Genomic DNA, 12188 nt, shown 5'->3' on the forward strand with positions numbered 1-12188 from the left:
CACACACACACACACACACACACACACACTCCCACTGCCATTGAGGCAATTCCATCTCACAGTGACCCCAGAGGATGGAGCATCTTTCTCCTGTGGAGCTGCTGTTGCGTTCGAACCACTGACCTTTCAGTTCACAGCCCAGTACTTTTGATCACCCTGCTGCCAGGGATCGTGAAGATATACTTAGAGGAAGACTTTATACTGAGGACAAATAACAAGGAAAGCTCATAGAACACTGTATTTCATTGTTGGCCCCCCAGCTCGTGGGGGCGGGGGTGGGGTGGGGTGGTGATTAGGAACCACCTGGAACCAGCTGGAAACATCCCTGTGGACTTTCTCTAAATACTGTGAATGTAGGTTAACAATGCAAGCGGCTCTAGCAGTGTTGGTCACATAAAGGTACACTGCTAGCAAGAAGCTTTCCCCCATGCAGGAGGCCCAGGCTTGGGCCGTGATGAATACTGAAGGCATAAATCAGTCCCTTGAAATGAATTTCTAAAGAGCTTCAGGTTCACATTCATTGCTCATATCATTAAAAAGCATGTTCGCATAAGGAAACCTCATTCCCTTTAAATCATAGAAACTTAGAGTCCTAAGGCACCTTAGAGAACACTTCTTTTTTACCTAAAAGGGAAGAACTTGCTGCCAACTAGATCTGAAGTTCAAGTTAAGAACAAGCCCCCGGCATATTCGCAAATATTCTTAGCCTTAGTTTTCCACCCCGCCAATAATCCTTCTGAATACTTAAACAAACAAACTAACTAACTAAATAAATAAATTACTGGAAGTCGTGTTAACCACACTTTGTCGGATCACTTTGATCGAGGGATATTTGCTAAACAAGAAACTAAAGGAAATAGAAGATGATTTCCAAATCATGCCCTTGCTTCCACTTCAAACTGTTCTTTTGCAGCACCACCGCATTTACAACGAAATGTAGGCTTCAACGTGAAGCATCCCATCCCCATGGGGATGTTTGTACTGATAGTGATTACCGGGGAGAAGTAAGATACCAGGATACAGTTAGTGACTAGGCTGCCCAACAGAGAAGCAATTATGTTCCCAACCTGGATCTGCTTCCTCTGTGGTTCAGAAATCTGGAATTTCATCTTTTAAAAAAAGAGTCTTTAAACTTCATATATAATGTTAAATTGAGAATGAGAAGGGAGAGAAGAGGACCAGTGGGTTTTTGTTGTTGTTGTTGTTCCTCTCTCTCTCTCTTTTTCTCTCATGTCCTTAGTTCACATGGGACACTGTGGGTAGTGGTTTCCTGATATTTTCTGACTAGTCTCCTGTCTACTATGGAAGTGAGGCTTGTGATTTGTCAAATAGTTCCAAACAACTCCCCATGACTTCTAAACTGCTGGTCAGTATGAATAAACCCATGCTGCCTATGTAAATGAGGAGGAATGCAGTTTGGCTTTTAGGGCATTACCTGTTTGGATGTCTTCTATAAACTACACTGAGGGCAGAAATAGCTTCTCCCTGGTCACAAGGCATTTCACCCTGGAACAGAGAAGAATGCTCTAGATGAGGAATAACTAGAAGGATTCCAACATCGACATGCAGTTTTATACTTATAGGTGATATCTAATTTTCAGTGACTACATTTTCAAATGCCATATCGATAAGGGATTATGGCAAGAACCTTTACTCATGAATATTACATCAAGCCCCATTGTCATGTCTTAAGTAACACATCAACAGCAATTTCTACATCTATTAGCAAATGAGGCAACCTTGGGGAAAAAATGTTTCCTTTTTTGGTTTCTTTAAATGTGACCTATTATTTTATGAAAGAAATGCAGGCTCGCATCAAATGTATAAAGTGAATGTCCGTCTTTTCCCTTCTGTGATCTCACCCTTTGAAAAAGCTACAGTGAACAGTGTACTTCTAACCCCGACTGATTAGATCATAGTAGCTCATTATTAGACATAACATTGGACTTAACAAGTCAGCGTTCTGCAAATCCAAAGGAACCAAACCCAGTGCCATTGGATCGATTCTGATTCGTACCTACCCTATAAGACAGAGGAGACTGCCCTTTAGGGTTTTTGAGACTGTAAATCTTCATAGGAGCATACAGCCTCACCTTTCTCCTACCGACGGGCTGGTAGGTCCGAACCACTGATTTTGCATTTAGCAACCCAATGGTTAACCCATTGCTCCACCAGGACTCTTGTCAAGACACCAAACCCCGTGCCACAGAGATGATTTCAACTTACAGTCACCTTATGTAGGGTTTCCAGGCTGTGTATCTTTATAGGGCTGAGAGCCTCACCTATCTCCTGAGGAGGGGCTCATGGCTTTGACTTCTGATCTTGCAACTAGCTGCCATTGCTTGCTTGACAGCATCATTGGAGCTCTTTGTCAGCACACAGTGGGTGTTAAATAAATATACTTTTTCTTCCCTTTTCTGCAGTCCTGGAACCTATGCAAGAATATAGATGAGGAGCAGTCATGTTGAAGCCAATGATGTATTTCTGGACTCTTAAATATAAGTGGGGATTTATTATAATGGAAATAGTACAATTTGTGTCAATTATGACACCTTAGGAATAAACTAATGAGGACTTTTTATAATTAAATATGATTCTTGTCATTATTTCTATGGCAAAATTCACTGAATCCCAAATAACTTACAGTAAACTCATGGACCAATATTTTTCCAAAATTTTCTCTGAACTGTAGAAACCTCATGCAAAGTATCTTCAGGCTAAATACATTGAAATTATTAAAGTTTTTAAGAATTTTTTTTTCTTAAAAACTAGAGAAACTTATTTTTTCATATTCCTGCTTTAGTATTTAGAAAGTAACATTTTAATGGCACACGTTTACACAAGAAATGTAATTATGTCCAATGATTGCTAGAGAAGTAATTACTGTATATTTGCCAGGTGTATTTCAAGATCAGATGCTGCAATTTCCTTACAATCACTCCGGGTTGTGGGAAAAACAGGCCTGGAGAACATCTAATCTCAAGTCCCTCCTTTAAAACCAGCCAGAAAATCCCTGCCCATAGATGTTTTTTTCAGTCTCACATGAATGAGGTAATCAGATTAGAACTAAAGACCTGTGGGAAAGAATCAACTCTTTCCACAATATGAACCGAGTTGTATGTTCCACAGGTCCAGCTGAAACTGGAAGTCTGCCAATAGAAGCCCCACCCCAGCATGTTAGCTGGGTTGATGCTGGACCCAGGGAGATGCAGAAAAGATTCTCAGGGACCATCTCACTGGTACTCCTTTGAAGCCGTGGGAGGGGTTGGGATGGAGTGTGTTTTCTCAAGGTATTGAAAGGCTGAAGAGTCTTCTTTGAAGTGCTCACCAGGATATTGGGCCTAATTATGGCGAGGAGAAACCGGAGTCCTTGCCTAATTCTACCCCTTCAGTTGGACCAGACAGAATTCTTTTCCAAGAATGTGGAATGTGGGTGGAAGTGGCTGCCTGTGACTCTGGGATGATGAGAAAACTATAGTTTTCCTCTTGGGTGATGAAGATGTGGGATGAAGCTCGTGGAGGCATTCAAAACTAAACTAAACAAAAACAAAATTCTAAGAAAACCCCAAATCAAGAACAAAGAAAGGAACCAGCTTGCTGACCTTAGAGAACCTTGTGAAAACTTGTTAAATGAGACGATTTTCCTATTTAAAATCTTGTTTTTCTTCCATTTGTTAAGCTTCAATTATCTTTGAGCTCTCTTTCATGTCTATATTTTGCCTGGTTACATATCCAGAAATTCCTTATCTTATGTTTTACTTTTGCTGGGGTCACTTGTTTGTTTGTTTGTTTGAGATGGCAAAAAGAGATGCTTTGGGGTTCCCCAAATAGTGATTGGTTATAGATCTAGTCTCTGAGGTGAATCTCAGCAATCAGATGGATGCTTAGAGATGAGAATAAAGAATTCTAATCTTAAGAACAGTTTTTTTGTTAAATATAAGGAGAAATTGAAGCACTTTCTGATGAAAATCAGACTGTAGCCTTCAGTATGGATTGTAACTCTCTGTAAACACGTGCATGTGTGAACACACATACATGTACAAATCCTCAAGGTTGACCCAAAAGGTGACATTGTGATAAAAAGAGAAGAAGATTCAGGTTGCCAATAATTTCATGTTGCTTGAATTCACTATTTATGTTAATGGAAGAAGCAGTCAAGAAATGGAAGGACTTGTGGTATTGGATAAATGTATTGCACATCCCTCTTTAATGTTTTATAGAGTGAGGATGCTATTTTGAGGAATAAGTAATTTCTGATCCAAGTCTTGGTGGCATAGCTGTTACTCATTGGGCTGTGAATGCAAGGTTAGGAGTTCAAACCACCAGTCAGCTCCTCTGGAGAAAGACTGGGCTTTCTACTCCTTTGAAGACTTACAGTCTCAGAAACCCACAGGGTCAGTTTTACTATGTCCTATAGGGTCACTATGAGATGACTCGATGGCAGTGAGTAGCCCAAGCCATGGTATTTTCAATTGCATCAGGCACATTTGCAAGTTGGGCCCAGAATAAGGAAGATCAAAAAAGAACCGATGCATTTGAATTATGTTACAGGTGAAGAGTATTGAAAATTTCATGGATTCCCAGAAAAATAAAACCATCTGTCAGGGAAGAGATAAAGTCAGAATGCTGCTTGGGAGTGAGGATGGTGAGAATTTGTCTCACATACGTTGAACATGTTATCAGGAGAGACCAGTCCCTGGAGAAGGAAAAGTAGAGGGTCAGTGACGAAGAGGAAAACCCTCAAGGAGACCAACTGGCCCAGTTGCTGCAGCAACGGACTCAAGCATACCAAGCATAGCTCAGGGCTTTGTTCTGTTGTCCACAGTCCAGCACAAAAGGGAAATAATCTAGGCCCTGTAGCACCTGTGTGCAGGCATACCTCGGAAGAAAGACCTGGTGGTCTACTTCTGGAAATTCAGCTGTTGAAAATTCTATGATTGGCAGTTCCACGCTGACACTCATGGAGCCACCATGAATCGGAATCAATACCTAGTCAACTGGTTTACAGGTATTTCTGACCAGTGTATGCCAAGTGTTTAGAAAGAGATGTAAGGTAGAAAAGTGTAGCCAATGCATTAGAATCCTCAAATGAAAGGTCTGTAGGTGGCTGAGAAATGGGACTTCCAAGGGAAGTTCAGTTGAGTTGAATGAATTGATCTTAGTCTGGATGGACAATATCAGGGATTTTCTTTATTGATTAAAAAACCCCAAAACCCAAACATTAATATAGCAAAGAAAGCCCTATGCCCAGACAGGTGGGATTACATCTCCAGGGGGGCCACAGTGTAGGGTATGTCTTAAGTTTGTCCTTTTTGAGAAATGAAAGAGCAGTTTAGGCACAGAAAACAAACTAAAGGGAAATATGAACATTATTTGAAGACAATGGAGGCAGGTCAATCCACAAGCCCAGGAACTCAGAGCACTGCTGGCAAGAGAAGCTGAGAGAAGGATTTTCCTTCTAGAGCAGACGGTGCCCATTCTAGCCTCCTATGAAAACCCAAACCCACAAACCAACCCCACGCCCATCGAGTTGATTCTGACTTACAATGACTCTATATATAGAGTTTCAGAGGCTTTATAAATCTTTCCACCACGGAGCCACTGGTGGGTTTGAACTGCCAACCTTGTGGTTAATAGTCCACTGGTTACTGGATAGCCCCACCAGGTCTCCTAATAGCCTCCTAGCGGGGAGAAAATAAATTAATTTGTTAGAATCCCCACACCCAAAATTAGCAACAACAAAACAAAACGTGTGCATATTATTCAATAGCATCCAAATATTACACATTCCTCAGTTATTATCTAATGATACTATTGACAGGATCCTTCCAAGAATTTCTGGTTCTCTAGTTAATTGTGATGAGAGCACCAATTTTTCACTGTTACCTTTTAAGAATATAATACAAATACTTCCATCCCCCAGAGAAATGGTAATAGTATTTAAAAATCCAAACCTAATATTGATGAAAGGACATCTATTTACATTAAAAATACCCATTTAGGACTTCTTATAATAGAAAATTTTCTTTGTGTATTTCAAGTACCATTTTCATTATTCAACTTTCCAGAAAGTTCTTAATCATGCCGGCACAAAGTAAACACACATTTACTTGCTGCTTCCTCAAAGGACTTTTCTGAGGACAAAGAATTAGGGAGAGGAAGGAACAGTACTGGCTGTGCGATCTTGATAGTCCTAGTTTACTGCTCCGGCCTGTAAACGGAGAATGCTGAGATAGATATTTCTAAGATATCTTTCCAGTAATTCACATGCAAGATAAAACTCAAGTGATAGAAATTCTCTGGTGCTTAGTTGTACAGCTTTATTTATATGTATGTGATGACCAAGCAAAAGAGCACCAGAGGCTCGCTTATCTGATCCAAACACTGTTTCTTCTCCGTACCATCTTTTCTTTTCTTCAGGCAGTATTACATCTATAGAACCGCTATTCCACAGCCTAGGTAACTATTTATATATTGATGGAATTCATTTACTTCTAGGGAATCATGGTTTGAATTGTGAAACCACCCCCCGCCCCCAGATAATGGGTTAACGTAAGTGGGCCATTATTCTCAGTGGTTTGACAGTAGTATATGGATGTCATTTGCCGGCTGTACGGTGAAGTTATCACCACCATGATGTGATCTGAAGTGAACTGACAGTCAATTGTCACAGGATTAGGGTGCGATACCCTGACACAGGTTGCAGCCCTGGTCTGATATAAGGGGACTTCCCTGGACCATGGCTTGCATCATCCATTAGCTTACAAGAAGCGAAAGGACAGAGAAGCTAGCAGAGGAGGAGGTGCCTAAGCACCCCCCAGACAGAAGAGCTGGGGACAGAGCTCATCCTTTGGACCTGGGGGCCTGGTGCTGGGAACCTCTCGGCTACAGAAAAAAGATTGAGACCAAGACACATGGACATCTCCAAGGAATGTCAGACTCACAGACGTTGCAGGGAGACCAAACCATTTCCCCCGATTGACAAAGAGAGAAAGCCCTTCTCAGAGAGCTGGTGACTCCAGTACAGACTTCTCACCGCCTGGATTGTGACAGGAGACATACACAGATCATGAAACCTCAGATACTGATACCTGCTGTAGTCTTGTCAATTGTGACTGTGAAATTGAAGTGAATACAGGTAAGACAGTACGGATATAGCCACGGAGTGACATACGTGGTTCATCCCACAATGAATTCAGCGATGGCCACTGTTATTGGCCACTCAGAGACTGAAATATGGGTTGGCTGCTGTGCTGGTGGCATTTGGTGCAAGAATATGGACAACTATAGCATTTCTTTTATTTCAGTCAGCATCCTGTTGAACTTTAGAACTGGGGAACTAAACTTAACATCTAAAAATGTTTCTTAGGATTAAATGTATCAGAGATAATCTTGGGGTTGTTTATACTGTGGCAAATAGAACGACTTTGCAGCTATATTTTTCAGCACTGCCAAATAGAAAAATAGCAATATTTGGCATGAGTTTTATATAAATACTAGAGTCTTCTATCCAATAGTTCACAGTATCATTATAAGCAGCCTTCCATACCATTTGGGTTTGCACAAAATGAATTGTAGAAAATGGGTGTTGATGCCTAAAATCTTTCATTTGTTTAAGATAATCTAATTCTCAAAATCTCCTTTGATGTATGAGATCTTGCCTAAATTTTCTAAAATTGGTGTAGTTTCTCATTTATCTTTACTTTTATTTCCCCTTTCACTTTTACTATTCATGGTTCCTTTACAGATTCCCCAAGAGCTAGGCTGAAAAGATGAGGTTCCCGGGTGTAGGACTCATTCAATGCCAAATCCCCCCCTGTAAGATAAATAAGTAAGCAGGGGGAAAACTACTGTGGTAGTTACATAATCTGTCAACTCGCAAAGAGGTGGAGTCTAGCCTGCCAATCAGGACATAGCAAATGAGGCCTCTGTGTGGGCATGGCCTTTTACTGAGGATTCTGGGAACTCCTACCTTCCTTTCTAGAGGTGGGACACACACTCTCTCTGCTTGTTCTTCTTGCTCACACTCTCTCTGCTTGTTCTTCCTGCTGATAAGACACATGGAGCTACTCTGATGGAACTAGTGCCCTGGAGCTGGAGGAACCACATGGAAACCACTAAGATGCTTCCACTGCTACTGGATCCACAAGACTTTCCACCCACCGTCCTGTGTTCTTCCTGCATTTGGCATCATTGCATGTGTTGTGTAGTCTGAAGAGGAATTTATACATTGGTATCAGACATATGGGCTAATATAAGGCTATGGACTTGATCTGAACTGGGCTGGGATGTTTTCTCAATATTCAATTGCTCTTGTATACAAAGCTCTTTCTTATACACATATGAGTGTCTATGAAATTGTTTCTCTAGTCAACCTAGACTAACACAATTGCCATATATTAACTATTTAAAATACTTTTTTGCCCAATCTCCATTAACCTGTTTTTTTTTAATTTAAATTCAGATAATCCTGGTTTTATTAAGGTTTTATCTGTTTACATTGCTGCCTTACACTTTACATGAAGCTGTTTTACAGTGGAGCTGTACATTGTTAGAATGCTCTGCTGTTTTAAACGCATGGTCAGTCCACTGGTAGGAGTGCCATGTGCCGAGGAGGCAGGAGCTTTGGACTGTTGTCCTTGTTCTGCTCCTCACTAGTTGTGCAACCTTGTGCCAAACACAGTCTCTCTGGGACTCAGTTTCCCCATTTCTTATATGAAGAGGCTGCTCTAGATGATCCCCAAGTTTCTCCAATATCTCAGGATTATAAATGGATTAAAGTTCTCCACTGAAAATTCCAGTCTCCAAAAGGACTCCTGTGATAGAAGACACATGAGTAAATGAAGTGATCGTATGTGGCTATTTGGCTTCAGGGTCCAGATGGTTCAGCATCGGCAGAACCCAGAGATGATGTCAAATGGGTTATTTTAAAGAGTACACGGTCGGTACACATGTAGCAACAGCAGGCACGATAGATGATAAATGATACATATGCCATGTCACAAAGGAGAGAGAAACCAAGGCGGTTGTCTTAAATTGCTGCCATTACACTTATTGTCTACATAGAGTAAAACAAAAATGTTTTGTCATATTACTGTTTCCCAGATGAGAATGTTTTGTATTGTGCGCTTCTGCCGCAGCAGAAGAGGAAATCTTTTCCTGGTTTCTGATAAGCCTTCCAGGAGGCTTTTGTTGGCTCATGAAAGCATTCCCTTAGAGCCAATAACCCTCACAGGCACTAGAAATCCTAATCTTGTATCTTAGGTCTTTGGTGGATAAGCTGTATATACACTGAGATACTGAGCTGTCAGTGGGGGATACAAGTTTAGCAAACAAAATTGTCTATAGAGGAAAAGATGGTTGTAGACCCCTAACTTTTCACTGTTGTTTTTGAGCCAGATTCTTCCAACTAAGGACTTCCATGGACCTCTTGGGAGTCCCGAGTCTCTAGGATAGAATGCCACAACCAAGAAGAGCAGAAGCTGCACCTTGCTTGGTAAGGTAGACACCTGGTGCTCCATTTGTTTTCACGACACATTGATCCACATGCTCTATGCACTGCTGTATTAGCAGAATTCAGAGCATTTTAGGGACCTGGGTTCACTGCATCACTTGTTACTTTCTGTTAATAATTACCATCCAGTCAGCCCACTTAAGTTTCAGCTGCTGTACCAGATTCTTTCCAAATCCCAATATAATTAAATCCTTTAAAAAATGTCAGAATACTTCTTTCTGAGGGACAGCATGTCTGAAGATTAGCCAAGTAAAATGGTTTACCCAAGGCCAGCCAGTGAGGTGTAAGGGAACATTCTGGAGGAGGATTTCAGGGCCGCGCCTGCCCAGCCTTTGCTCGTCCTTGGGTCTCTGGTATGGTATGCAATGAGCACTGTGCTCACACAGACGTGCTCCCTCTGCATCTGAAAATGGGTCGTGGTTGTCTGAGGTTACTTACAGATTGACTAATGAGAACACTAATTGTGTCCAAACAGCTTCCCTTTTCCTACTCATTTACATCCTGGCTGAACTGACACATTATCAGATCATCCTATAAATAGGATTTTACTTCCCTCAATTGGATCCACTGCTTGCAAATGCCACCACTTGCCTGTCAGTCTGTCATACTATGATGGCTTGTGTGCTGTTATGATACTGGTATATTTGACATACCAGCTGGGCCACCCATGTACTTTGGATATGTTTGCATGAGAGAACATTCCCTGCAGAAAGGCATCATGCGTGGTAAAGTAGAACCCACACACTCCAAACTCACTGCTGTGGAGTTGACTTCCAGTCATAACCAACCGGTAGGACAGACTAGAACTGCCCACATGAGCTTGTTTGAGACCATAGCTCTTTACTTGTGTGGAAATTCCCATCTTTCGCGCACAGAGTGCCTGGTGGCTTTGAACAGCTGACCTTGTGGTTAGAGCCCAACTCATAACCAATAAATACACTGAAGGACCGCAAAAAAGAGGAAACCCTGGACAGGATGGATTGATACATTGGCTGCAGTGTTGGATTCAAATGTAGCAACGACTGTGAGGACGGGGCAGCACCAGCTCGTGTTTCCTTCGATCACACAGAGGGTCATTCTGAGTTCTAACCAACGTGCCCACACCTACCAATAGCACTTGCAAATAAGGTCCAACCCACTCTTGACAATGGTGTAGATATATACACAGGATAACCTTTTAATGAATTTATTTTTGCTCTCTTCTGATTCCTTTATTAATATTGTAGCTTGTGATTCTTGGTCATAATCATAAACTCTTTTCACTTCTTAGATACTTTAGGTTTTTTATTTTTGTTTTTGGAGAACATTATCATTATTTTACTGAAGGACATACCAGAACTACTTTGTTTATTGCTGGAATCCCTCAATGCATGATGGCAATTGTTCCAGCAAGGCATTTGCTTCACATATTTTGGCAAACTGCTCCTAATATTCAGTTTCCAGTGCTGGTGGAGAATATTGAAAGTGTCATGGACTGTCAAAAGAACAAACAAATCTGTCTTGGAAGAAGTACAGCCGATTTCTCTCAGAGGCAAGGGTGATATGTCAGACTGAGTTGACTAGAGAAACAAATCCAGCGACACTCTTAGATATGTAAGAAAGAACTTTATATCAAGAAGTAATTACATATCAAGAAAACATCCCAGTCCTGTCCAACTCAAGTCCATAAGTCTGATACTGGTCCATACATCCCTCTGCAGACTCACACAGCCATATGTAATGATGCGGAAGGCAGGAGGATCATAGACTGGTGTGTGTAGACTTGCATGGATCCATTTTCTGCAGAAACATTGCAGGGTTCCGGCAGCTCTGAGTGTCTTTTCAGTAGGAAAGGTGAAGGCAGAGAGAGGGGAGGTTCCCAGACCCTCCTTACAAGAAGGCTTTGCCCACAAGAAGGTACCATCAGACATCTTGGATTGACATCTTGGATGCCACCCCTATACTTTTATGTATCTTTAAGTTGACATAAAATTATTATGTAACTACCATAGATGGCAAAACTTGGTCTCGCATACTTTGGACCTGTGACCCAGTGAGATTAATTCCTTGAGAAGGACATCATGCTTGGTAAAGTAGAGAGGCAGGGAGAAAGAGGAAGGCCCTCCGAGAGATGGATGGACACAGTGGCTGCCACAATAGGCTCAAGCATAGGGACAATTGTGTAGGCGGTGCAGGAGCTGGCAGGGTTTCGTTCTGTTGTGCATAAGGTCAGCAGTTTGAAACCACTAGCCAATCTCAGGAGAAAGATGAGGCTTTGGGGGTACATTCAGCCAAGTGAGGCATCAGTAGAAGATGGCTTCTAGGAAAGTCTCTCGCATCAGCTCCATTTCCCTTGTGGCTCTGACTCCTCTCAGACAGCCCAACCTACGCCAGGCCAATGTCAATTAATTGGCTCTATGCTTTTGGCTTCTGGTCACGTCTCATCCTTGGTTCTTTCCCTCCTAGGAGTGACGGCCTCTATCATTCATCTCAGATTGCTCCACCATTTTGTTTTTAATTCTCTGGCTTTCTATTAGCTGTGCATCTGTTTCCAGTATTTAAAAAAAACCTTGTTTAAAAAATGTACATGTTTCCTGCTTTTATGAGACCTTGATAAATATATTGTGCATAATATATTTTCTCTATAGCAGCCAGAGTGATAGTTTAGAAATACAGTGAACCCTCGTTTATCGCG

Source organism: Echinops telfairi, unplaced genomic scaffold, assembly GCF_000313985.2.
Source record: "Echinops telfairi isolate 266 unplaced genomic scaffold, ASM31398v2 ScPeMD7_11;HRSCAF=52, whole genome shotgun sequence".
NCBI lineage: Eukaryota > Metazoa > Chordata > Mammalia > Afrosoricida > Tenrecidae > Echinops > Echinops telfairi.